At 38.6% G+C, this 27026-nt stretch overlaps 1 long non-coding RNA gene across 1 annotated transcript; it reads right to left on the minus strand.

The window, feature by feature from the left end:
- Window positions 1-4261: 4261 nt before the first annotated feature.
- Window positions 4262-17886, minus strand: LOC149918693 (uncharacterized). The gene is made up of 3 exons (XR_016465646.1): window positions 17795-17886; window positions 5075-5155; window positions 4262-4416 (listed from the first exon to the last, which is right to left on the minus strand). It is a non-coding gene; the product is annotated as an uncharacterized LOC149918693 (long non-coding RNA).
- Between the last annotated feature and the right edge of the window lie 9140 nt (window positions 17887-27026).

A 27026-nucleotide genomic window follows, 5' to 3' on the forward strand; every position in this document is an offset into this window, starting at 1 on the left:
GGCAGCTTCTGGCTCTGGGATCTCAACAGAAATTCCTTTGTTCCCACCTTCCAGGTCTTGCCAGCAGATAAGAGGGAGCAGGGATGCCCATCTGCATCCTGTTTTTCACAGGACACGATGGTATCATTCCCCAATTTTCCCATACCAGGCTGGAGCTATTTAGTCACAGGCCAGATCTCCCGCCAGTAAACACTCCTGAGCACTCTCTTCCGGAGGTAAGCAACTCTGGAGGAAGGGGCTTTCAAATGTTCCCAGAGGGATGTCAATTATCACACGGTAGCACCCATCACTTGCCTCCTCAACAAATCAATCAGGGTCTTATCACAAGAAATACCTCAGGAAGCAAGCTTTGAGCCAAAAAACAAAGAAGGATTCTCACAGATCCAGGATAACAGTCCCTGCTCTCTCAGCATCTCCTCACAGGAGTGATGCTCCAGTCCTTTAATCCTCTTTGTGGCCCTTTGTTGGACTCTCACTAGTACAGAATCATAGAATCATAGAATCACTTAGGTTGGAAAAGACCTTAAAGATCATTGAGTCCAACCATACTGCCTTAACTAACAGCCTTCTGCTAAATCATGCCCCTGAGCACCACATCCAAATGGATTTTAAACACATCCAGGGATGGTGACTGAACCTCCCTGGGGAGCCTATTCCAGTGCTTAACAACCCCTTCTGTAAAAAAGTTTTTCCTAACATCCAACCTAAACTTACACTGGCACAACTTGAGGCCATTTCCCCTCATCCCGTCACCTGTCATCAGTGAGAAGAGACCAACCCCGCTCTCACTGTAAGCACCTCTCAGATATTGGAAGAGAGCAATAAGGTGTCCCCTCAGCTTCCTTTTCCCCAGACTGAACATCCCCAGTTCCTTCAGTCTCTCCTCAAAGGGCATATTCTCCAAGCCCTTCACAAGCCTTGTTGCTTTGTATGTCCATGTCTACCCTGTTCTGGGAGCCCAGAACAGGTTGCAGTTATTCAGATGTGGCCTCATTAGTGCCACAAGTGAAAGGATCACTTATCTTGACCTGTTGGTTATTCTATGCCGAATGCCTAATACATCCCATGCTTAGCCTTTTTTGACCTACAGCACAGCAGTTGCTACTTTATGTATTCAGTCCTCCTAGGAGAGCTATAGAAAACAACCAATACTGTGACTGCTTTTATATAAATAAATTACTTCCAAATAAGCAAGTCACCAGGCAAGACCCTTGTGCTAGGGAACAAGAAGAACAGAGAATAGAAAATATGTTCCTTGTGGTGATGCAATATGATGCTGAGAGCTCCTATCAGATTGTCTAAAATGCCTGCAAAAACACAATCTAACTGTTCAGTGCAACATAATTACCATTGTCATTCTGTATTTCTCTTTTTTTTTCAGTAAATTAGTGTAATTTGGCAGGCTATCAGGCCTCCCCTTTTCCTGTGTTCTGTATTTGGAAAGAATACAGATAACTAGCTCAATATCTTTGTTGGTAGATCAGTTACATACAACTTCTAACTTTCATATTCAGGAAATGGCATCTGTGTTTTTTGGTTATCATATAACTGTCCATCCTATTCTTAGTAGCATTCTAGTTATAGATTGCAAAAACTGTATTAATGCTCATCTCCAGTCTTAACATTTAAGAACCATTTGTTTCCAGTCTATCTGACAGTCTTTCATCCAACACATTCAAATATTTTATATATATTATCTCTAGTCTTTCTTCTCTATCATTTATTTTCTTCTTTCCTGCTCTCATTTAAATGTGTAGGCTTACCACCAGCTAAACCATATGGTTCATAATGGCTGTTGAACTTTTGTTTTCAAGTTTTACAATTTATTCTTCCTACATTTTTAGACTGGATATAAAGAGATGTTTTTTACAATAAGGATGGTGAGTCACAGGAACAGGTTGCCCAGAGATGTGGTTATATGGACAAGACCACCTCAGACATCTACAGACTTCTTCTAAAAGTATAAACTTAGCTGTAGTGCGTGAAATTCATTATCTTTCATCATAAAACTAATTACAAAAATATATAACGAAATATGGTAGTACAGGTGGTGTGATATGCAGTCCAAACGACTGTCATAGACTTACCCTTGGATTCACATTCAAATAAATCCAATTGCAATTCTCAGACGATACTGTAACCCACAAAATACAATCATAGAGACATTTCCAAGAACATACATTAACTGCAGAAATACTGCAATGCGGGTGCTTCCCTATCCATTTTTATTAGGTCTGCTTCTGAAGAAATGTGCTAAGGAAGGCCTTGTAGGGCATTTTGAGTGAATCTTACAGTAAAGGTTTCAAGGGAATGACAACAAGGTCTAAATGGCTGTGGATGTGTGAATGTGTATATCAAATCTGCTTAAACATCTTGATTGTATCAGTAGAAATAGGGTGTACTATCCTTTTCTAGCTTTTTTTTCTGGAAAATATAGGCATACAAACATGAATGGACCTTTTATAAAATTCTCAATAGAAGGAAAAAAAAGCATTGCAAATTCTATTATACAACACATGTATCCCACAAAAGATACTTGCTTCAGTTTCTTCCTGGTTTTGGAGACATTTGCAGTATAATCAAGAATATTAGAAACTGAAAAAAATTGGTCAAAATATTTCTCATAATCACTTATGTATATAATAAAACAAAGTTTGTCAGATAAAGTGATTTCTTTTTTTTTTTTTTTTTTCATAAGGAAACACTGACCCTTATACAAGAAGCCAACGCAATATTAAAATATTAAATATTAGAAAATATAAGGAAATTGCTTTTATTCTAAGCAGTGAAAAAGTATGCATATTCGACAAGAAGAGGGTGTTCTTATTATGAATATAACACTGACATAGGCTCTAAGGTGTTTATATATATATATATATATATATATATATATATATATTTTCATCTTATTTACCTAAAAAATCTTCCTGTAAGCGAAGTAGTTGCTTTGATGTACTGATGTATTATAAGTGAGAGCCACTGGGCAAATGGTAAACACAAAGATCTGCTGAAATGCAGTTATAGAACCACTTCTGCATTCCCCTCATTTTCATGATCTGATTTTTGAAATAATTGGTCACACATTAAGGAAACGGAGTATCCTGACACATGCAATACTAAATTAAATTTGCTTGTCTTAGTATGACTGAATTCTACTTTGGTATGTCTAGCATTAAATGTGTATTATGTATATTCTTAGGGCTGTCAGTAAGCAAGCAAATACAAAAAAAAAAAAAAAACAAAAAACTTTTTCTTTATTTCTTTGTGTGTCTGACTACTCAAAGAATATACAGAATATTGGGCACATTCTGATACAGCTTGTTATTTTCCCTTTGGCTAATCATGCACTTTTAAGACATCAGTGTTTCTTTTTATAGAGTTTAGCATTTCTTGTGTTTGAATTGATATTGCTTCTAACCTTTTCTGACTTTTCTCCTCTTCTAAAATTCCAGTTCTTTAGGTTTTCCTTATAGCATGACTCATCACCAGTGAGATTCAGAGACTGTTGATTTCTAATAAATTATCTTGTATACATCTATGTATTTCATGAAAAAAAATGAAGAAAATTGTATGCTAGTGAGATTCATTTTTCTACTTTTTTTCTTTTAGATATGATTTTTAATTATATGAATATATGAGTAGTATTAAAAAAAAAAACAAAACAACACAAAAGCAAACAACAACCAAACAACAATAAAAAAACACCTTTTTATGAGATTCTAAAGGGGAAATCCAAAAACTTTTCTATAGGGTTTCCCTTTATTTGATAACACTTAGATTTCAATTATTATATAAATTAATTTATTAATCCATTATTATAATTCCAAAAATAGTAAATATTTTTAACTGAATATTTTTGAAGGAAACATAAAAGTGTCTCTGTTTGGTGAGGAACAGCTCAAGTGTGTGCCAATTTTCATTTTTATGCTATTTTTACTCAATGAACTTCTGCTTTATGGAGAAATACGCATATCATGCATGCTTACAAACAAATGAACAGTATGCATGCAAATATAAATCAATACACATGTACAATATGTTTTCAGTCTTCTGAAGCTATCAGATTATTTTTCATTAGTGAACCCATAATTTTTGTACAACAACCTGGATATGGATTTTAAATGGCTTGTATGTACTAATCTAGCTATACACTGTGTAGTTTGAAAGCATATGTATTTCTGTTTCATGACCCTTGTCATATTAACTTTAGATTTGCATTTATATTATGATTTCTGATGCCATGGGAGCAATGATAAATGGAAAGACTTGAAATCTTCGGAAGCATGCTTTTTCTCTTTCTTTCATTTTCTCTTTCTCTCTTCTTTTCTTCCTTTCTTTTTCCTTTCTTCCTTTCTTCCTTTCTTTCTTTTCTTTTTCCCTTCTTTCCTTCTTTCCTTCTTTCCTTTACCTGTTTCTCTGAATATATAGATCAGAACACATCATGTAACAAAGTTGCTTAAAGCTCTGGTGATTTTTTTCCCTTTTCAGCATCCATCACAAAAAAGAAAAGAGCTTCAAGGGAAAAATGTTCTCTCTTTTGCTATTATATTTGAAACGACTGGAGCTCATTGTAATACACTTCTGGAAAGACTGCTGAAATTTGCAGAATTAGGACATAAAGTAAAATATTAAATCCATTAAAAATGTAATTTCCGTGAAGCCAATGATATTTAATCAGGCAACTGAAGAAAGGTAGACATTTAAAGAATCTCTCTCAAGATAGAAAGCAGTCATTCACTTCCTGCAAACAGTTTGCTTCAGAAAGAGGGAAGCTTCTGAAAGCAAAGAAAATGATGTTACATGGATTTTAGAACTGTTTCTTATGACAGCATAAGTCATGCAATAGATACAATTTTTCATCTCCTTGTGTATGTACATTCTTTTGTTTCGCAGAATAAAAGAATCACAGAATTGTATGGGTTGGAAGGGACCTCAAGAGATTACTGAGTCCAAGGCCCCTGCTAAAATAAGTAGCCTGCAATAGGTCACACAAATAGGCATCAAGATGGATCTTGAATATCTCCGCAGGAGACTTCACAACCTCTCTAGGCAACCTATTCCAGTGGTCCATTACCCTCACTGTTGTAGATGGTCTACGGGCAGGTTCGTCCCAGTTTCTTGACTAGCAGGGCCGAGGGACCCATGGATCCATGCCCTAGAAAGGGATAAGGGAAAAAGATAGAGAGATGGGCCTAAAATAAAACAGTGGCAATGATCTGAGGAGAAACAAACTATTTTACTAAATAAGATACCAGAATACAAGATACCACACTATAATACAATATAATTAGAATTGAAACTGATAAATCACAGAATCACAGAATGGCCAGGGTTGGAAGGGACCTCAAGGATCATGAATCTACAACCCCCCTGCCACATGCAGGGCCACCAACCTCCTCATTTAATACTAGACCACGCTGCCCAGGGCCCCATCCAATCTGGCCCTGAACGCCCCTAGGGATGGGGCATCCACAACCTCCCTGGGCAGCCTATTTCAGTACCTCACCACTCTCATAGTAAAGAACTTCCCCCTGACATCCAACCTAAATCTTTCCTCCTGCATGAATCCTTCTTTGCTTTCTGGCTTTTTCTTGCTTTCTGAGGTATTTCTCGTGATAAGACTCTAGGAGATGAGAGACGGGTGTTGCTATGTCGTAATCAACATCACTTTCTGGACAATTTTACATTTGAAAGCATTTTTGGAGCTGTTTGCCTTCAGAAGAGATTGCTCAGGACTGTTTACTGACGGAAGTCCTAGCCTGTGACCAAATAACTCCTGTTTGCTATGAGAGATTTGGGGATGATACCGCTGTACCCTGTGAAGACAAGATACAAGTTGGCGCCTCCCTGCTCCCACTTATCTGCTGGAAAGACCTGGAAGATTGGAACAAAGGAGTTTCTGCTGAGATCCCAGAGCCAGAAGCTGACACTCCAAGAAGGGCTGACTCAACCACTTTGGACTTATAACTAGTTGGTACTACCATTGAAAAGGGGCCATCATTGCCATGGCCACTGTCATTGTCAACAGAACAAAAATGCCCGACGGCCCACCACTACTGAAGATCAATGACTGAACTATGAACCATGCAGGATCCATGGTGGTGACTATCTCCCTCTTGCTTCCTATAAAGACTCCTTGCTTTTTCTTTCCTATCTTTTCTACTGCCTTCCTTCCCTTCCCCATTACCCTAATTCATAATAGTGTCCGTCCTCCCCTTTCCCATGTCCCTGATTAAGATTTATAATGAACTGGTTGGACCAACATTTGAACTGTTGTTTCTTAATCTCACGCCAGGTATACATATATTAAAAAGAACCTTTTCTCCCAACTATAAATTGGAGCGAGACACCTCCCTCAACTTAAAACCATTTCCCCTTGTTCTGCCTGTTTTCTGTCCTTGCAAAGAGTTGATTCCCCTCCTGTTTGTAGGCTCCCTTTAGGTACTGAAAGGCTGCAATGAGGTCACCCCACAGCCTTCTTTTCTCCAGGCTGAACAAGCCCAGCTCCCTCAGCCTGTCTTCATAGGGGAGATACTCCAGTCCCCTGATCATCTTTGTGGCTCTCCTCTGGACCCTCTCCAACAGCTCTCTATCTTTCTTGTACAGGGGGCTCCAGACCTGGACACAGTACTCCAGATGGGGCCTCACAAGAGCAGAGTAGAGGACAATCACCTCCCTGTCCCTGCTGGCCACCACACTTCTGATGGAGCCCAGGATACCATCTGCTTTCCAAGGAGCACACTGCTGGTTCATGTTAAGCTTTTTCATCCATCAAGACCCCCAGGTCCTTCTCTGCAGGGCTGCTCTCAAGGACCACTCCTTCCAGTCCCAGAGGATCATGGCCAACAGTACACTGTACAGCTTAGAGTTTTCTCTTCCAAAGTTCAGGGTCCTGATGCCAGTCTTTGCCAGGCCCACATCCCTTGAGATCATGAACTTGACCAGGGTTCCTCCAACCTTAACACCTCTAATGATCTCTTCCACACTGTTGAGCAGCAGGTCCAGCAACGTTTCACCTCTGGTCGATCTGTCCAATATTTGGACCAGAAAGTTATCATCAATGGATTCCAGGAGCTCCTGGACCTCTTGCAGCTCACTGCAATGATGGTCAAAGTGCCCCATCAGGAAGAGAGCCTGTGAGCATAATGCCTCCCGCATCCGAAGCAAGAAAGCCTCGCCAACAGTCTCCCCTTGATCAGGTGGCCTGTAGTATACGCCTATCACCAGCTGACCTTTGTAAAATCATATAATACAAGAGAGTGTCCGAAAACTGAAGGCCTTACTCTAATGCTGAGGTGAGAAGAGCAGGAGGGAAGAGAGCCTGGTACCATGACTTTGCCAGAGATTTTGCCTCTTTTCTGAACGCAAAGACCTCTGGGGAATGTAGTAGCTACTCTTTTCTGTGACAGGTACCCGGAACTGGACCATGAACTCTTTAACTCCCAGTGCACTACATGATGTTATAATGTGGAATATCAATAACCAAAAAGCATAAAACCATGACAACTGTAAAGAAGTTATTCTGCATGTTTGTATGGAACTTCTTACATTCAAGTTTTAGGTCATTACTCCATGTCCTATTGCTACACACACAGAGAAGAGCCTGGCCTCATCCATTTGTCTCCCATCTCCCTATAAATATTTACATACATTCACAGTTTTCTTGTCCCCATGCAGAACTGACCCAGGTTACTCAGCCTTTCTTCATATGAGAGGTGCTCCAGGCCCTTTACCATCTTTGTTACTCTCACTGACTCCGTGTAGGAGATTCTTGTCTTTTGGAACTGGGAGCCCAGAACTGGACACAGCAGTCTAAATGTGGCCTCACCAGGGCAGAGTAAAGGGGGAGGATCACCTCCCTCGACCTACTGGCCGCATTGTTTTTAATGCACTTCAGGACACCATTGGCCTTCTTGGCCACAAAGGCACAGTGCTGGCTTATGGCTAACCTGTTGTCCACCAGAACATCCAGATCCTTGTCCGCACAGTACCTCCCCTAACCTCTATTGATGCATGCAGTTATTCCTCTCCAGGTTCAAGACTTTATACTTGCTCTTGTTAAACCTCATCAGGTTCTTCCCTTCCCAAATCTCCAATCTGTCCAGGTCTTGTTGGATGACAACACAGCTTCGAGGTGTATCAGCTAGTTTCCCCAGGTTTCAGCTTTGTATCATCAACAAATCTGCTGAGTGTGAAGGACTCTATCCCTTCATTTAGTTCATTGATTAAGACCGGACCCTGCACCACTGCTGCTAAAGACGAGAATAGAAAATTCTTAACTTTTTGCTTCATACTGTCTGAAGAGTAAAATCTGTTTTCAAAAAAATTAATGTAAACAATTTACCTACATCACTGTATTTTACTGTGAAGAGCATACTGAGAGACAGATGTGTTTAGAAAGAAAATCAGGCCTTACATAGGTGACACAGTCATCACAGCATCTTATTTTTTAAAAAAAGGAATGTAGAAATAGATCTAAATTATTGGTAAGAACAAATTCAGTACATATTGTCATAAAAAAATGTGCCTTTTACACACTGATAACGGAACTCAAGCAAAGCAGTGAGTTATCTTAACATTCTCCTATTTGTTATATAATGGGCTACAAAAAATATCTTATTATGCACTTCAAATCTAAAGAAGGAAATATTATACTAAAACTCTTGACATTTATTCAAAGTTTCAAAACATGGAATGAGAATAAATTACAATTCTGCAAGGCAGGTAGAGGTGGGTACTAAGGGAAAGAATTATGAAGATATGAATCATCGAGCAATATAAGAGTCTGAAATAAATTTTAATTCTTGTTACTTCCACATACTATATTTGACAATTCAGACCATCAGAAATGTGGAAAAAGAAGTTACTAATGGGTATGGGGGCTGCTCTGAACATAATGCCTCCTGTACTGTTACTCTGACCCATGACATCAGAGGTAGATGTGGGTGGTATGGCAGCAGAGGCTGAACTTTCCCACTAATACTCCATTTGGTTGCTGTGTGACAGATGGCAGCAGAGTGGAAATCTGACAAAATAGTGTCTGACATGGGAGTGCATACAAAGCAAAGGTATGGAATTAAATTCCTCCCCATGGAAAAAATTGCACCCACTGACATTAATTGACACTTGGTGAATATTTATGGAGACCAATCAGAGGATGTGAGCATAGGGGGGCAGGAGGGTGGTGTGTTTCAGCAGTAACAGCAGTCCTGTGAAAGACAACACATATTTTAGATGGCCATGCACAACTATCACACCATGATATGAATCACACAATCATAGAAGAGGATCTTGATTAGCTCATCTAAGCAAATTGATGGATTACGATTAGGGAACTGTGTACAGAGCTGAATATTGGCTTTAATACATTGGAAATGATGGTGATAACATTGGAATATTACAAAGCTTGTTCCATGTTGGACCCATAAATGCTCACACTGGAACAGAAAGAATATTATATACAAGTTTGTCAAGACTTATTTAACGAGACTAAAGGTGACAGTTTCCCAGGTTGCATCACTACCGGTGATGAGATGTGGTATCACCAATATGAGCTGGAGTGAAAAAGGCGGTCCATGGAGTGGCGATGTGTGAATTCCCCATTGAAGTAAAAGCTCATGACACAGCCCCCAGAGGATAAAGAGATGTGCACTGCCTTTTGGAATAGGAAAGGAATGATCCTTCTGGATATACTGGAAACTGGACAAACCACCAGTTCTGACCTCTGCATCAAAACAGTGACTAAGCTGAAGAATTGAACTTCCAGGGTTGGGACAGTCTGTTGCAAAATGAAAATGCTAAGCCTCATACCAGTTCAAATAAAAATGAAATATTTTGGGAGTTCTAGTTCATTCTTCTCTTCTGATACCAGGTAACCATAACTAATGACAATCCACAGCACTGCAGCATTAACTCTTTAACTCATAGTGCACTGCATGATGTTATGATGTGGAATACCTATCAAAAATCATAAAATCATGACAGTATGAATCACAATTAAGAGAATTCACCGAAGAGCATCTTTGAGGAAATTCAGCAGTCAAAAATAAAAATCAAATTTTACATTAGAAAAGGTATGTAGAAAAGGTGTATAGATAACAGTTTCAGATGTCTGTAAGACAATGGAAACTTAAGATGCTTCAAAGCAAAACAGATTTATACATGAATGATTTTTTTCAGTATTTGCTGGTCTAATTTCATTTGCTTCTTTTGTGTTGCAGTGTATAGAATTTCATTTCATGTTGAACAGCTGCTTCTTTTTTTTTCCTGAAAACTGTCAGGATTTCCTGTATTCTTCTGAGAATTTAAGCTTTCTTTTTAAAAAACAGTATATTACCTTTCCTTTAGGTAAACTTGAAATGTAAATATAAGTGCGCCTGTCAGTTTAAAACATAATATGTAAATAAAAGAAACCTCTTATGTAGATGACTTTTCATTTGTTCTACTAACCATTTTTATCACACTAGTCGTTCATAAGCCCATAAATATTTCTTCTATTCTAGTAAACATGTAGTGATAGATCTACTTCAGGGAACTGACTTTCATGCTCCTCACACATAATTTTGTCTGTCTGGATTTCTTCTGCTTTGAACAAGAGTGCTTTCAAAACCAGTTTAAAAAAATATATAATTCTAAAAGCTCTAAAATCATTTCACTTCCATCAATCAGATATGATGTAGTTTCAGTGGCAGGCTGAAAGGAACTTATCTGTCTGCAAAGCTGATTGTTTCCTTTTACAGATGGGATAGAGAACAGTGGTCAAAGATGTAAAAATTCTTATCTTTGCAATATCCTTCTCACTGTCTATGCAGGGGGATCAGGCCTAGCCAGCACATGTTCATGAAAGGCAGGTCCTGCTTGACCAATCTGATCTCCTTCTAGGACTGAGTGATCTGCCTGGTGGATGAGGGAAAAACTGTTACAGAGTAGTCTACCTAGACCTCAGCAAAGCCTATGACACTGTCTCCTAGAATATTTCCTGGAAAATGTGGCTGCCCATGGCTTGGACAGGTACTCTCTTTGCTGGCTAGGCCCAGATAGTTGTGGTGAATGGAGCTAAATCTGGCTGGTGAACAGTTGTGAGTTGTGTTCCCAGTGGTTGATATTGGTGCCTGTTCTCTTCAATATCTTTATTGATGACCTGGATGAGGGGAATTGTGTGCACCCTCAGTAAGTTTGCAGATGACATCAAGTTGACAAGAGGGGTGGGAAAATAGGAAAACGCTACAGAGGGATCTAGATAGGCTGGATAGCTGAGCTGAAGACAGTGGGATGACGTTCAACAAGACCAAGTGCTGGGTCTTACACTTCGGCCACAATAACACCAGGCAATCTACGGATTTGGGGCAACAAAGCTAGTGAGGGGTCTGGAGCACAAGCCTTCTCAGAAGCAGATGAGGGAACTGGAATTGTTTAGTCTGGAGGAGGCTCAGGGGGACCTTGCTGCTCTCTACAACTACATGAAGGGAGGTTGTAGTGAGGTGGGGATTGGCGTCTTCTACCACCTAACTAGCGATAGGACTAGAGGGAATGTCCTCAAGTTGCACCATGGGAGATTCATGGTGAACTTTAGGAAAAATTTCTTCTATGAGAGAGTGGTTAGGCACTGGAACCAGCAGCCCAGGGAGGTGGTTGAGTCACTGTCTCTGGAGGTGTTCAAGAAACATTTCAATGTTGTACTAAGGGGCATAGTTTAGTGGGGAAGTATTGATTCTATAATTCTATTATTCTACACTGGAAAATAAGCTTTTTACCTGAAGAAGGTAGAAGACCTGTATTTTAATAAAGATGACATTCCATCTTCTTTAAAATCCCAGGCTTTTACCTTCAGACTTGAGTTATCTGTGACCAATGATTTTTCTACTCTTCTGTTCTTACATTTGTTGTGTGTAAGGCCTAAAGATCTCTGAGACACAATCACAAAGGATTTGGCAAAATGAAACTTGAGGCTGTGAATGGTTATGGTTTTGAATGAGAGGTTACGTTCAATTTTAGGAGACTAGTTATTTCTTGAGGTTGTCAATTTTCTACTGAAGAAATGAATGATAATATTAAATAGGTAGGGGAGGAGGGAGTACAAAGGAAATCTTACTGAATATGTATACTAAGGACTAGAGCTGTGGTAAGTAAGCCTTTTAGCTCATCCTAACTTAAGAGGAGTACTTTCTGATTTCCCAAAGTTGCTGCCATCTAGTAGAAATGACAATGCTAAATATAGAAGTAAAAATATTTATTTGCATATTGAAGGTGGTCATTAAACTCAGATCTACTCAGATATGCACCTTTTCCACCTCCTCCTGCCATTTATATACCATTTTTATATATTTTTAATTACCAGAAGACAGAGAAAGAATGTTCTTACAAGTTTAATTTGAAGTGATTACAGTAACAATTAAATATTAAATGTCATATATCTAAAGAGATTCTCCTTGATTTGAGAATGGTTTTCACTATGTATAATTGTTTACAGACTGTTCTGAGAGCAGAATATCAATTTTTTTTTGCCTGAAGATAACTGTTCAAGAATTTACAGAATCAAACACAACATAAATGGAGATAAATGATCCCTATGTAATAGTTTTATATTTTCTTTTCAGGTTCCTTATCAAATAAAATGTTTAACAATGTAATGTTACATAGTAACAAAATTAGATGTGAAAATTCTCATCATTCATTCATTTAGTCACAAGTATGTCCTGATAATTACCATATTTAAATTTGCATGCAATCAAATAGATAGTAATTATATTAATTTTTGTCTTTTTGTCTTTTTGTCTTTTTGTCTTTTTGTCTTTTTGTCTTTTTGTCTTTTTGTCTTTTGTATTTGTGGGGATTGATTTTTAAACAATTTCTCTTACTGTCTGACTACAAAAATTTGTTTCCTCAATAAGACATAAAGTAGTAGTCACACTGGTTGTATGTAATGATAAATTGATGTGGTTGCTTAAAAAACATAGTGATTGGTTAATCAGTGATTCTTTTTCTACTATTGTACTTCTCATTAGTGAAAAATTTATCTGTGATTTGGAAAATGGCATGCCTTAATATAAGAGCTTTTCTCAGAGATGACTAACAAAGTCACATAGATCAGACTTAATTTTTGCAGAGGATTATTTTGTTCTTGTTGTTTGTGGAATAGAAAGAGTTAGAACTAGAGTTAGAACTCTACCTTTTAGTCTATATTTAATCACACAAATTGATTTGTGTAAATCACATTATGTTATTTTTAGCACTATCCTGTCTCTAGATATCATTTTTTTTTTCCTTTGCAAAGAGATTCCTAACCTCTTATTTTCATTATTTATTTATTTATTTATTTTGAAATGGTTTGAGGTGGCTGGAATTTCCTGGAGCGTATTTGCCATTATTTTGGAATGTGATCTTCAGTCCAGCTGTGATATTTTGTCATAAGATTTCTTTTTGACAGTTCAGTCTTTGGTAGGACACAAGGAAGATTAATTTTATATGACTTGTTGTGGATGTAGGACAAGATTTTCTCTTTCTTTTTCAAATTTGTGTTTCTTTTTCATAATTTGATATGACCTGTGGCTAAAACATGTTTTCCTCATCCAGCTGAGCTTCGATTATTTCTTCTTAGCCTGACATTACAGATTATCACACTTATTTTTTTCCTTCACAGATATAAATTCTTCAGTGTTTATTTTTTAAAGAATTCTGTACTGTAAAAGTAGATATCTAACCATTAGAATAAAAGGAAATTAATGTTGTTTCCCTAATTCACCAAATACTCAATCTGGCAATTCATATGTAGAAATAAGCCAGTATCCTAGCACGTGATAACCTCTACATTCTGCCAGTGAAACTAACCTTTCAGAAGGTTCTTTTAGCTTCATAACTTTAGCTTTTAAGTAAAGCTATATGTATTATTCTAGTAGTAACCTTTCTGCTCCTACTGCGAAGATACATTACTATGTGAAATACTTGAAATGAAAAACAGATTATTTGAAATTTTGGGAAAGGTTATTCTGTTTATTTGAAAGAATGAAGATACATTAATTTTCTTCAATATGTTCTCATCTTGCCCTTTAAATGATGTCAGAGTTGCAAAACTAAGCTTCTTGCTTGGAAGAACTTAGTTAAAATCTCCTATAAATGGATCTTACCTTCCATTTGTCACTGATTTTAAATTAGAGAGACTACAATACCAGCAAATTTTCTGCATTTTCTTCAATGAATAATAATAACCCAGTGGACCAAACTCTGTCCCCCTGTATATGGATGCAACTTTTTGTATGTAAAAGATTATAAATCAAAAGGACAAGCAAGATTCAACCTCAATTTGGAACACATCCAAATACAGGGATGATAAATAACTTGTGCAAAATTTAATCTCTCCTGCACTTGATATCTAAAAGAGACAGAGTAAAATAATGTAGTTGAGCATTTCCCAGACTATGGAAGTACCATAAGTAATGATGTTTCATAGAGAAAATGATCTACTAAGATGGCAGAGCTGTACTGAAAATGCTCAGAATGAGTATCTAAATACTGATATTTCTACTGCTATATTCTACTTTTTAATCCCTTCCATACAATGCTCCTCTTAGTAAGGATGATGTGAGAAGAGATTGTAAGAATAAAAAAGATGGAAGAGCTAAATGTGTATAAAGTAGGAAAGATTAGAAGTTCATTATTCTTATTTGAGGTTCAAACCATTTAAAAGATTGAGTGATATAAAACAATATGAGCCTTTGAAGTAGTTTACTCTTTTCTTTCCCAAATTCCAGATAAAATGTACTAGGATGACCCTGAACTTGACAGTTAATAAGGAAAACTTAATAAAAACATGGCAAAACAAAACAAAGCAAAGCATAAACCAAATCTATAGGAAAAGTGGATGGTAGGATCTGAAATCTTTATCTTGATGAGTTGTTCTCTACAAGTCTGTGCATTTCCTCTAACTGGCAGAAAAGCGGTGTTTAAGTCTGTGGCTTCCAGATTCAGCTAACTGAATCTTTGGTTTTATGTTAGAAAGCCTTATGCCAATAGAAGAGTACCAGATAATATGTTTTGTTTATTCTAATATTTTTGTAAGTGCTACATATGCTGTTTGAAATAGAAGCAATAAGTTGAACAGTGGGGCTAGAGGCGGCCTCCTGTACTGCTCTTGACAGCAGAGCCCAGGTTTGTGCAGAATCTTCTGTAGAGAGCAGGAGGGTTTGTAATTAGCATCGCCCTTAGGGTGAGGAGATGCAGCATGGGATTAGCATGTCTGGGGAAAGAGATCTTCAAAACAACATACTTCAACTTGTAACTCTGTAGGCTAGCATTCCACCTGTAGATATTTTTCATGTTCTGCAAGTTGTAATAAACAGTGAAATTAGGTACTATAATGTAAGGGTAGTCTTAAAGGCAGTTCCTCACAGAAAGTTTCTCTTATATACTTACATAGCTATACAGTGAGAAGATTGTTCTTTATAGCAAGGCTGAATACAGTAAAATACAGTAAGATAACTTTAACATTAATGGACCAACACTATATCATGTTTGTACTACTATATCAAATAGACATACTGAATTTCTCCTTTAATTCTGTACCCTGTTATCTTGCAGAATGAAATGAAATTGCCCTATTGTTAGATCTCATGTTATGTTTTTTTCAAATGATCTGTAACACATCTCTCCCACTGCCCAGTAGCAATAAATTTCCCTCCCAAATCATTCATCTTTAATGAGTATGCAAATATATAGGATGGAAGAAGGAATTATGGCTCTGAAAAGATAGAAAGTAAAAAAAGTTAGTTTCTCAAATTATATAAAACTGTTACCATTATGGATGTTTGAGGCTCTGTTGGGGGAAAGAAAAAATTTCAAAACACTTTTAAAACTTGCAAGTAGGAGACAGATCAGAAGCTGAATTGGAGCCAACAGAGATGCACTAAACTACACTCACTGCTATCTTCTATTGCAGTCAGCACATGAGTTGGCTTCGTCTAGACTATGGGAGAGATATGCTATTGTGGCATGCTGCTCTTCTCATCCAGTTTACTTCTCTCTCCAAATATAAGACATAAGGCTTCAAAAGTATTTTTTTTCCTTTTCCTTTTTTTTTTTTTTCTTTTCTTTTCTTTCTTTTCTTTCTTTTCTTTTTCTTTTTCTTTTTCTTTTTCTTTTTTTTTTTTTTAAATTAAAGCTAAGACATTTTATAATCATACAGTTCAGGACTCAAGAAAATTGTTATGAACATGTTATTTCTATGGAGATGTTGTGATGGAATATAAGTAGGCCAAGAAGATATCCTGCCCATAGTAAAATTTCTCACTTATTCCACGCTAGTAGTGAAATATTTCAAAGTAAATAAATGTTTCTATTTTCTTATTATAATGAATATTGTGTTTTTTAATATGTACTTAACCTAGTTTGAGTAAAGTCCATATAGTGATCTAATTGAGAGTCTTCCGAGGACAAGTAGTATGTACATTTTGAATATGATGAAGGATACCTGAATGCTTCACTCAAAGATATCTCATTTTAATGTCCAGTCTAGTCTTTAAAACCATCGATATCTTTTCTGCGCGATGTTTTCAATTTAGTCTGAGTTTTTCAGGACAGCATTTTAGTTCTCATCATTCATAGTAAGCAAATCACATCTTCTATCTACCCTTTTCTTTTATAATTATATATATATGTAGTATATGCGTCTTCTCACTGTACTACATAGTAATAAATAAATTCTCTCTTTATGTAATAAATATAATAAATATATATTTTAGTAATACATACAATAATTGTTGACCCCACCAAGCTTTTCCATTCTGATTTCGCATGCAATTCTTCAGATTCTTTTAAGTATTAGAAACGCTTAATATTATTTATATTAGTTTCTAATTCTTCCTTCTGTTCTAAGTACATTCAATCTCAGACATTTATATTTTTCTAATGGAAATCTCACCCTGAATGAATACCAACATTGTCCAAGAAAACAATTTTTATGTCTCACCTGTTTTTTAATGGAGTGGAATGATAATATTTGGCAATGGAAATATACAGCATATACTGTGCACAACTAAAATAGACATACTTTAGAAGAACGTGAAACACAATCAGTTTAGATAGAGATGAAAAATTACTGCAGGGAAAATAAAGTCAATGCGAATTTTCAATTCTGATTGATGAAAAGCTCAACTAATCTTTATCTAGTTCCAAATGGGAACTCATTTATGTCTATATGGTCTGTCAAATTTTTATTTGTCCAGAAAAGTTAGAAAGCAATCAAAAGTAACAAGTCTTATAAGCACTCCTAAGTTTGTTCTGTTCAGGCTAATAATTCATGATTTCTGAAACATTTTTACTGTAGCAGACTACTGCTTTAATTTTTTCTTTATTTTATTAAAAACAGAGTTCTCTGCTCTCTGAGACAGTTAATTTTAAGTAGAGCTAAGCCAACTTTTCTAAGTATATTTAACTTCATACTTGCCATCTTAATTACTGCCATAGATATAGGATCATAGAATCATAGAATGGTTTGGGTTGGAAGGGAACATCTTGTTCCAATGTCCCAGACATGAGCAGAAACACTTCCCACTAGATAAGGTTGATCTAGCCCCACACAGCTTGGCCTTGAACACTTCCACTGATCTGGTAACCACAACTTCTCTGAGCAACCTGTTTCGGTGCCTTACCACGCTCAGAACAAGAGGAATTTTTTCCAAATATCATTCCTTATTCCTTGCCCTATTCCTGTAATAATAATTAAAAGAAAAAAAAACCTTCAACAAACAAACAAAAAACAAGCAAACAACCAAACAGGATGCTACAGGCCAGTCAGCCTCACCCGTGTCCCTTGTTCTGGATGCCTTCTTCAAGATGTTGGAAGATGTTATCAAGAGTATTCAACATGGATTCATGAAGGGAAAATCATGGTTGTCCAACCTGGTAGCCTTCTGTGATGTCATCACTGGGATGAGCAGGTGGGGGGAGAGCAGTAGATGTGTACCTTGAGTTCAACAAAATGTTTGCATGGTCTCACACAACATCCTTGTTACAAAACAAGTTAGAAAGTGTGGGATAGATGAGTGGACAGTGAGGTGGACTGACAGCTGGCTGACTTCCAGAATTCAGAGGGTTGTCATCAGTGGCATAAAGTCTGGTTGAAGGTCAGTAACTAGAGTTGTTCCCCAGCAGTTGGTGCAGGGTCCGGTCTTAATCAATGAACTAGATGAAGGGATAGAGTGTGAAACTCAGCAGGTTTGTTGATGATACAAAGCTGAAACCTGGGGAAACTAGCTGATACACCTCGAAACTGTGTTGTCATCCAACAGGACCTGGACAGATTGGAGATTTGGGAAGGGAAGAACCTGATGAGGTTTAACAAGAGCAAGTATAGAGTCTTGAACCTGGAGAGGAATAACTGCATGCATCAATAGAGGTTAGGGGAGGTACTGTGCGGACAAGGATCTGGATGTTCTGGTGGACAACAGGTTAGCCATAAGCCAGCACTGTGCCTTTGTGGCCAAGAAGGCCAATGGTGTCCTGAAGTGCATTAAAAACAATGCGGCCAGTAGGTCGAGGGAGGTGATCCTCCCCCTTTACTCTGCCCTGGTGAGGCCACATTTAGACTGCTGTGTCCAGTTCTGGGCTCCCAGTTCCAAAAGACAAGAATCTCCTACACGGAGTCAGTGAGAGTAACAAAGATGGTAAAGGGCCTGGAGCACCTCTCATATGAAGAAAGGCTGAGTAACCTGGGTCAGTTCTGCATGGGGACAAGAAAACTGTGAATGTATGTAAATATTTATAGGGAGATGGGAGACAAATGGATGAGGCCAGGCTCTTCTCTGTGTGTGTAGCAATAGGACATGGAGTAATGACCTAAAACTTGAATGTAAGAAGTTCCATATAAACATGCAGAATAACTTATTTACAGTAATGGTAATGGAGCACCGGGGCAGGTTTCCCAGAGTGGCTGTGGAGTCTCTTTCTATGGTGATATTCAACATCTGTTTGCATGCCTCTCTTTGTGACCTATTGTAGGGTACCTGCTTCAGCAGGTAGGTTGGACTCAGTAATCTCTTGAGGTCCCCTTGTAATTCTGTGATCCTGTGACATAAGATCTACTTGTACAAATGTTGGAAATGAATATTTTAGAAGGAAGAGAGTATCATGGTGGTGAGAAGTAACTTTTGAATATTATATTAAATATATTAGGAGAATATTGTTTAATAAGAAAAAACTCTTTTTATGCCTCATTTTGTATATAATCATGAAACTATTATTTCCTGCAATTTTAGAATGAATAGAATGAAGATGATTACCATAACTTGCAAACTTATCAAGGGGATTCTCATTCAGTATTCATTTAAGTGCAATGGATTTTAATATTCCATGTAACAGATGGACTTACTGTCCATGTAAACATGTGAATAACTGTTATAAAGGAATTTATAAGTAAAATTGATCTACAGTGAATTGTATACAATGTCTATTCCCTATATTTATGTTGTAATTCTTTAGCTAGACATTCTATTTTTTTAATCTTTTTATTAAAAAGAACACTTCTTATTGTCATTTACGGTACTTTCACTGTTGTATGCAAGTACCATGTTCAAGGTAGAGAAAAACTTGTCCTAAAATATTTAGATATTTCTATTCTTAAATGTCTAAAATAATAACTTTCATTTTACGTTTTTTTTTTTTTCATAAAATGTCAAAATCTGTAGTTAATCTAGAATTGATAATGTAGATACACTATTGTTTATATAAAATTCAGTTCCCTGGCCTCTAAATTATACAGTCAAACTTTCTTTCAGTCTCTTCTGTCTACTGCAATGTCTACAAAATAGTTAAGTCTGAATTTTACTCTAGAGAGTTTTGAGATCATATCTTGATGATTAAAATACTCACCCAGAATACAGAGAATGATATTCATGCCTACAGCTCACTTAGGATGTGATAAATCTTTGACAATGAAAGCAGTACTCATCATTAGTAGACATTTTAGGCTGTTTTTTCCTCATTGCAAATTCTACTTGTATCAGATAAAGCTACTGCATCTTTTTTTTTCCCAGCAATTCATAATACTCTGAAAGTCAGAGCACTGTCTGAAGGCTTCGTGTATTCTAAATGTAGTGCTCACAAGTCATTGTACTAAAACATACGTTTAGGGGATTTATTAGATGAAGGCCTCCAAAGATGAAGATCAACCCAATGGAATATGGAAGTTCTTGTGGTTTAATTTGACAGAAAATTATATCTTTTGCTTGTTTTTAAGGAAAGTGTACAGCATCTGAAGGTGCCTGTCCTTTAAAAAGACAAGTTGTTGCAAACTGTTACCGACTGTGAATTTCCAGCATGAGGCTATGTTGTGGTCTAAAGCAGATCTTAGCATATATAGGCATTATAGTGAGTTTATAGTTTACAAGCAGGTGCAAAAAGGTCTGTGCGTTGACTCCCAGACTCCTTTGTCTCTTTGGCATTTGCACAAGACATTTGATCCGGTCTTTCCGGTAACAGCTCCTCCAGATGTCTCTCTGCAAGAAAGACATACACACACCTGATTTCCAAGCCACGCTGTCTGCTTTTTGGTTTAGCTGGTAAATGATTGCACGCTGATTTATGCAACTACATTTTTTGCAGCTGCTGGCATGATAGGCACAAACAGACAGGCCCTTTGACCTGTTCCAGCTGCTGTGCTCAAACCCACATACACTCATATGCACTAAGAAGAGAGAGTCTGTCACAAAGAAAAGTGCAAGGCCAGACAAATCTATCAACTAGCAAATTCTGCATAAGTATCCAACCAGTTTTATCCCCTTATCTCTATATCTTCCCATCCTTGTTCCTCCTCAACCACTCTGATTTTTCCTTTCTCCTACCTTTGGTTCCTCTCCTATACATTTACTAATAAGGCTCTTACAAGACTTGGTGCATTTCCCCAGCATTATGGGATCATAATGAGTTCGTATTTCTCAGGGCAGTGAATCCCCACAGTTTGTGTGGTGCCCTGGCAAACACCTCTATGCACTGATAGCATTGGGTATCATCAGCCCCAAGGGACTGATGTTCTCAGCCCTGAGGGATCAAGTAGATCAAGAGTATTCAATATTTTGGCTTGCCTGGGCCACACTGGGTGAAGTGGAATTGTCTTGTTCCACACATAAAATATACAATATCTTCTTTTTATTTTTTTTTTATATTTTTCATTACAACATTGAAAAGAGCAACAAAAACCTAAAATCAGTGAGATATTTGACCTTGTTTTTGTGAAATGAATGGTTCAGTCTGATTTGATGGGAGTGGCTACAATTCTTAGTTCTCAAGGTGTTTGTCAGAGATTTTTCATTAAGATGTACTCTTCTTGAAAATAATTTTTCACGAATGTATGTGCTGCCAAAAAGCAATGACACAAACAATGCATGATTGTGAAGCAACAGATTATTTTCTCAGGTAAAATGTCTTATGCAAGTTCAGTAAAGAGATATGATCAATTCAATTTTTGAGTCGAATATCTGATTGCAAGTCAATTTGAGTTCAATTTGAAAATTCTCTGGTATTTATATCAACTGAACATAGAGTTGCAAATGTACCAGAAAATTGATATTTTTTAAAAATCAGTCTTGAAACCTATTCTGAAATTCCTTTATCAATACTGAAAGCAAGAATACATTTTTTTTCTGTTCATAGGCTTGTGTTTAGCCAATATATCAAAATGCATACAATTATTCACAATAACTTGAGTTAGCACTTCTCTGCACCCTCCTCATATCCTGCATTCCTCCTCCCTCAGGCCATAGAGTGCCAATTGCACACTGTTGTTTGATAGTTGTAAATATCCCCTCCCTGGAAGAATTCAAAGCCAGGTTGGATGCGACTTTGAGCTACCTGGTTAAGAGGAGGGCACCCGTACTTATAGCAGGGAGGTTGGAACTAGATGATCTTAAAGGTCCCTTCTAACCCGAATCATTCTACGATTCTATGATGAATGCAAGCCCAGGGCCAGGCTGGGCTGCTCTGTAAGGAACTCACCTGTCTGCAAGAGGTAAAAGGATCCTAGCCCAGGAACTGGCAGGACTCAATGAAAGGTGTTTAAACTAGATAAGAAGGGGGAAGGGACCACTGGGGCTGAGTGGGTAGTTTGAGGCTCAAAACAGAACTTGATGGGTGATGAGGGTGGAGTTCAAAGGGATGGAGAGTGGCAGGGGGATGCTGCTTCCCTAAAGTGTCTGTACACTAATGCATGCAGTATGGGAAATAAACAGGAAGAGTTGGAAATCTGTGTGCGGTCACACGGCCACGATCTCATTGTGATCACAGAGACATGGTGGGATCGCATGACTGGAACGTTGTCATGGAGGGCTATGTACTTTTTAGGAAAGATCAGCTGGTGAGGCGCGGTGGTGGAGTTGCTCTTTATGTGAGAGAGCAGCTAGAATGTATTGAACTCCACCTGGGGGAGAGTTGGGTAGCAGTGGAGAACTTGTGGGTGAGAATCAAGGGGCAGGCTGGTATGGGTGACACTGTTGTGGGTGTGTACTACACGCCCCCTGATCAGGAGGAGGAGGTTGATGAGGCCTTCTACAGGCAACTGGAAGTAGCGTCACGATCCCAGGCACTTGTGCTTATGGGGGACTTCAATTGTTTAGATATTTGCTAGATAAGCAACATGGCCAGGCACGTGCGGTCCAGATGGTTCCTGCAATGTGTTGAAGACAACTTTTTGATGCAGAGGTGGAGGAACCAATGAGGGGAGGGGTGTTGTTGGACCTTATTCTCACTAATAAGGAAGGGCTTGTCAAGGAAGTAAAGGTCAGGGGCAGCTTGGGTTGTAGTGACCACGAGATGGTGGAGTTCAAGATCTTGAGTGGAAAAAGCAAAGCAAAATGTAGGATTGCTACCGTGGACTTTAGGAAAGCCAACTTTGATGTATTCCGGGACCTACTTGGAGCTATCCCGTGGGCTAGGGTGTTAGAAGGTAAGATGGCCTGTGAGAGCTGGTCAGCATTTAAACAGCTCTTCTTCCAAGCTCAGGATCAGTGCGTCCCTGTGAGCAAGAAGTCAGGAAAGGGTGGCAGGAGACCTGTGTGGATGAGCAAGGAGCTCATGCACAAACTCAAAGGGAAGAAGAAGGTCCATGAAATATGGAAAAAGGGTTTGACCACTTGGGAAGAATATAGAAATGTTGTCAGGGCCTGCAGGGATGCGATGAGGAAGGCTAAAGCCCGCCTGGAATTGAATCCAGCAAAGGTGATAAAGGGTAATAAAAAAGACTTTTTAAAGTATGTTAACAGTAAAAGGAAGACTAGGGAGAATGTGGCTCACCTACTAAGTGAGGGGAGAGTTTTGGTAACAGGGGATGCTGAGAAGGCAGAGATACTGAACACCTTCTTTGCTTCTGTCTTCAGTGAAAAGGCTCTCCCTCAGGAATCCCAGACCCTGGAGGTGACTGAAAGGGTCTGGGGAATGGAAGACATCCCTTTAGTCAGGGAAGATGCGGTCCGAGACCACCTAGGCAACACCAATGTTCATAAATCCTTGGGACCCGATGGGATGCATCCACGGGTGCTGAGGGAACTGGAAGAGGTGATTGCTGAACCGCTCTCTGCCATCTTTGAGAGGTCTTGGAGAACGGGGGAGGTGCCTGAAGACTGGACAATAGCCAATGTCACTCCAGTCTTCAAAAAGGGCAAGAAGGAAGATCCAGGTAATTACAGGCCAGTCAGCCTCACCTCTGTCCCTGGAAAGGTGATGGAACAGATTGTGCTGGATGCCATCTCCAGACAACTGGAAGAAAAGGAGGTTATCAGGAGTAGTCAGCACGGGTTCACCAGGGGGAGGTCGTGCTTGACCAACCTGGTAGCCTTCTATGATGTTGTCTCTGGCTGGGTGGATGGGGGGAGAGCAGTGGATGTAGTCTACCTTGATTTCAGCAAGGCATTTGATACTGTCTCCCACGACATCCTTATAACAAAGCTGAGGAAGTGAGGGATAAATGAGTGGACAGTGAGGGGGGTTGAGAACTGGCTGACTGGCAGAGCACAGAGGGTTGTCATTGGCAGTGCAGAGTCTGGTTGGAGACCTGTAACTAGTGGTGTTCCTCAGGGGTCGGTGCTGGGTCCAGTCTTGTTCAACATCTTCATCAATGATCTTGATGAGGGGATAGTGGCCACCCTCAGCAAGTTTGCTGATGATACGAAGTTGGGAGGATTGGCTGACACACCTGAAGGCTCCGCTGCCATTCAGCGAAACATGGACAGGCTGGAGAGCTGGGCAGTAAGAAACCAGATAAGGTTTAACAAAAGCAAGTGTAGAGTCTTGCACCTAGGGAGGAATAATTCCATGCATCGATACAGGTTGGGGGATGACCTGCTGGAGAGGAGCTGTGCAGAGAGGGACCTGGATGTCCTGGTGGACGACAGGTTGGCCATGAGCCAGCAGTGTGCCCTTGTGGCCAAAAAGGCCAATGGCATTCTGGGGTGCATTAAAAAGAGCGTGGCCAGCAGGTCGAGGGAGGTGATCCTCCCCCTCTACTCTGCCCTGGTAAGGCCTCATCTGGAGTACTGTGTCCAGTTCTGGGCTCCTCAGTACAAAAAAGACAGGGATCTCTTGGAAAGAGTCCAGCGGAGAGCCACAAAGATGGTGAAGGGCCTGGAGCATCTCCCCTCTGAAGAAAGGCTAAGTGAACTGGATCTGTTTAGCCTTGAGAAGAGAAGACAGAGAGGGGACCTGATCCAGGTCTATAAATATCTGAGGTGTGGGGGGGCAGAGTGGCAAGGCCAGACTCTTCAGCAGTGTGTGGAGACAGGACAAGGGGAAACGGCCAGAAACTGGAGAACAGGAATGTGCGCAAGAACTTCTTTATGGTGAGGGTGATGGAGCACTGGAACAGGCTGCCCAGGGAGGTTGTAGAGTCTCCTTCTCTGGAGATATTCAAGACCCACCCAGACACCTACTTGTGTGACCTGGTGTAGGGAGCCTGCTTTGGCAGGGGAGTTGGACTTGATGATTTCTGGAGGTCCCTTCCAACCCCTACGATTCTGTGATTCTGTGATTCTGTGAAGAGCCATTGCCACGGTGGCATCGGGCAGAGGGCAGAGCACATGAGGGCAGCGGGCTGCAGACTGGACATGCCTGGCTCTTGGACAAGCGACTCTTGCAGTGACTCTCTGCTTCTGTACCTCACTGTGTGTCCTCAGTATGATCTGCTTTTCATATCTTACCATTCTCCTGAGACGCTTCAGGTTTCACCACCTGCTTGTCCTTGTTGCCTGCTTCCTTTCGGTGGGCATTTTATCACATAACTGAACTGGCTTATTAACCCTTCATTTTCTGGCCACATAGGCTGACTATTGTTAAATTAAGAACACATGGAGAACATATAGTAGCCAATAGTCTTGGATATCTACTGGAACTTTCTCCCAGTAAAACAAATGAAAATCATCCTGAGATGCTTACCTGTTTACTGTGGAGACTGCAAAGTATTTGGACTCACACTGGACTGACAAAGACATAATTTTAGTATTCTTAGTATCACACATAGGAGAATACACCTTTATCTTCCTCATTATTTATTTATTAACATATCTGAAGGGTATGATAGGGAATATCATGTGTAGAATAACGATGTACAAGAATCTAAAATACTTATCTTAATATCAGAGGACAATATTAACAATTAACAGAGACCCATATGTCTCCAAATTCAAAATATTTGAGATGATAAAATGTGAAATATAGTTTATGAGAGGTGAAAAATTCTTTTTTTTTTATATATATTTTTATTTTTTTTTAAATCTCTTCCATGATTTTTCTCACTGTTTTCTATACTTCATACAAACAAACACACATAAATACTCACAGGAATAGGACAGTAAGCTACACTTTTTATAATAGTGAACTTTCATGATTTGATTTATGGATACAATGATTTACTGATTCATTTATTCTATGAAATCCAGATTTTTTTTTAGTTATTTTAAAGAAAATCTGTTTTGATGGCACTTTCATAGAGGACAATATTATATATTATATAACAATTAGTCTTCATTTCAGCCACAGATGTAATGTTTGTCAAATATGGAAACAGAGAATTCAATATAAAATATTTTTCTTCCACTCTGTCAGTGGCAATTTTTTACCATAATTGTAAAGTAAACCATTTGCATGGTTTAGAAACAGTGGTTGAGAAAAGATTCTAAGAACGTCATTTCAAACATTCTTTGGTGAAAATTGGAAGGCAGAATTCTGACTAGAAAAGTAAGCATGTCGGGTAGGAACTCCATTTTATCAGATCTAGACAGCAATATATGTAAAGAAGAATTGAAAAAGAGAAATTAGACAGTGATCTGTAGGGCTAAGGAGGTGATTTTTCCAAAGGGAGATAGGAAAGAAAATACGTGCTGAATTGACAGAGAACCTGAAAAAACTTTAGAAGTTGAGGTAAAATGAAAAGGCAGGATTGAAAGAAGTTAAAAATTAGACTAGCTGAAGATATTGGAACATGAAAATGGTGTGAAAAGCAGAATATGCAGGATAAGGACAAATACGAAAACACAGTTAAAATATCTGAATTAATTAATTCATCTTAGTATCCAAAAAAGAAAGCTCGTTGCTTTATTTCTATGTAGTATAGCAGAGCAGTTTGTTCACCTCAAACAATGATGAAGATTATGTCATTAATAAATGAAATGCATCATGCTGTGTTGCAGTGACTGCTAACTTCTAATGTTAAAACCAGATATTCTCAAACTTCTCCAGTCCTCCATTGATGTTTATTTATCTTAATATATTTTCTCACTGGGGCAAAGTTTATTTTCTTAGATGTATTGCTTCTGAGCCCCAAGGCTCAGTTCTGGGGCCTCTTCTGTTTAACATCTTCATTGATAATCCTGATGAGCAGATTGAGTGCACCCTCAGTAAGTTTGCAAATGACATCAAGCTGGGAGGGAGTGTTGATCTGCCAGAGGGAAGAAGGGCACTGCAGAGGGACCTGGACAGACTGGATCAATGGGCCAAGGTTAACGGCATGAGTTTCAATAGGGCCAAGTGTCGGATCCTGCATTTTGGTCACAACA

The sequence above is a fragment of the Phasianus colchicus genome, chromosome 3 (genome assembly GCF_987193195.1).
Source record: "Phasianus colchicus chromosome 3, bPhaCol1.hap1.1, whole genome shotgun sequence".
NCBI classification, from domain to species: domain Eukaryota; kingdom Metazoa; phylum Chordata; class Aves; order Galliformes; family Phasianidae; genus Phasianus; species Phasianus colchicus.